The sequence below is a fragment of the Seriola lalandi genome, unplaced genomic scaffold (genome assembly GCF_002814215.2).
Source record: "Seriola lalandi dorsalis isolate HSWRI2012SDOR001 ecotype SW California unplaced genomic scaffold, Sedor1 jcf7180002002533, whole genome shotgun sequence".
NCBI lineage: Eukaryota > Metazoa > Chordata > Actinopteri > Carangiformes > Carangidae > Seriola > Seriola lalandi.
This window is the reverse complement of record NW_019473189.1, coordinates 1-1,659: the sequence shown is the minus strand read 5'-3', so window position 1 is coordinate 1,659 and position 1,659 is coordinate 1. Positions and strand designations below refer to the sequence as shown.

At 38.1% G+C, this 1,659-nt stretch overlaps 1 long non-coding RNA gene across 1 annotated transcript; it reads right to left on the bottom strand.

Annotated features, from left to right (window-relative positions):
* Nucleotides 1–46: 46 nt before the first annotated feature.
* LOC147820079 (uncharacterized) lies at nucleotides 47–1,653 on the bottom strand. Its single transcript, XR_015437949.1, has 3 exons — nucleotides 875–1,653; nucleotides 532–576; nucleotides 47–449 (listed from the first exon to the last, which is right to left on the bottom strand). It is a non-coding gene; the product is annotated as an uncharacterized LOC147820079 (long non-coding RNA).
* Between the last annotated feature and the right edge of the window lie 6 nt (nucleotides 1,654–1,659).

Below are 1,659 nucleotides of genomic sequence, written 5' to 3'. Positions count from 1 at the left end.
TTAAATAATATAAAAGTAGAGAATATAATCTAACTTAATTGAAACAAAACATTATCTAAAAAAATGCATGGATTAAGTCATTAATATAAATACTAATATTATTCAATGTTTCAAAAATTCTTCTTACATACATTACTTTAAAGAGTAATGGTGGAAAATGGAAAATTAGCACAGCTCCACCTTTTGCTCCGACAGACTACGTACGACTCTGGATACATATGGCGTAGTGTTTATATGCACTTTAAGCGCAGCAGGGAGGAGGGCTGCTGGAGCCTGTCACTGCGCTCTAGGGCATCACTGACATGAGTGTCACCTTCATGAAGGAGCATGAAAGCTGTTCCCTCTGCAGAGGATTCCTCAGACCGTCGCTTTGATTTCCGCAGCAGAACAGAGGAGTTAACGCAAACGCTGGTAGAGGGTTGTCATCTGCTGTGCGCTTCATTAAACACCTGTGAATACCAAAAGCCATTAGGAATTTTGGTCAGGAAAAAAAAATAATAAAAAAAAAATAAATAAATAAAAAAAGAGTACCTGCGCTGTTAGCAGAATGCAAGTTCACAAACTTAGCAGGAGAGTCTAATTAACAAGAGGGACATTAATCCATTAATGAGTTTCTAATACTAATTACACCTGTAAAAATGTGCAAATGGATTCTGACAATTTAATTAGTTGCAAATGACATGTGAGCGGGAGTGAGAACAAAGTGATGTTTTGGTATCCAAGTGCAAATGCTGCTTCTGTGTCTGGCAGTGAAGTGGCAGCGAGGTGTTGTTAGTTTGTTAGAGAGAAAATATACTCTTGTGTTTTGGGTTTATTAGGGCTAAAGAATATCACACTACAGACAAGACTAACATACTGCAGAGCTGAAACTTACTGTTGTTCTATCTCAAAGCTCTGGCTCAGTAAAGGAGTCACAGCTGACGTGGGTGGGCATCTGGGGTAAAAGGGGCCCGCATCTCAAAGCTCTGCTCGCTGTTGCCGCACGTTGCTCATGATAAACTTTGTGATGGAAAGATGCCTCTGCTGGAAAATGAACTTCAGAGGGGCCTGTCAGTGTGTGTGTGATGAGGCTGCTTCTCTGTTCCCTGTTGTCCTCTCTGGCTGCGACTCACTGCCAGTACGGCCCTGCTATTCTGATGAGCAAAATGTGAGTCACAGCTAACATACTTTTATCATTCAATCTGTTTAATTTGAGCATGAAACTATTGTGAACACTTCTTTTAAGACTATCTGAGTTAGATAAGACACAACACACAAATTTAGAAAAGCCACTTTCTAGATAAATAAGTTGAACATTTTCTAAAATTTAATGTTCAAAGTTGAATATTATCAAAATGATTTTCAAGAACTGAATCATTTACATAGAATCCATTAAAATAAAAAAAAATTTTCTGTCTAAAATTACAATGTATACATTTTCTACGATATATCCCGAATCTTCTTCAATAGTACATTGTATATAAATGATCCCTTTTGTCCATTGGTACTTTTTCAGTCCATGTGGCTCTGTCAGCTTGAGAGGGCTGGGAGTAAAGTTACACAGCAATGCTTCGCTCTGTCCTGAAGTTGTACTGAAACTGTGGGAAGAAGAAGAAGAAGAAGAAGAAGAAGAAGAGGAAGTACACACTGATGATTCAAAGTAAATTGTCAAAGCAGAAC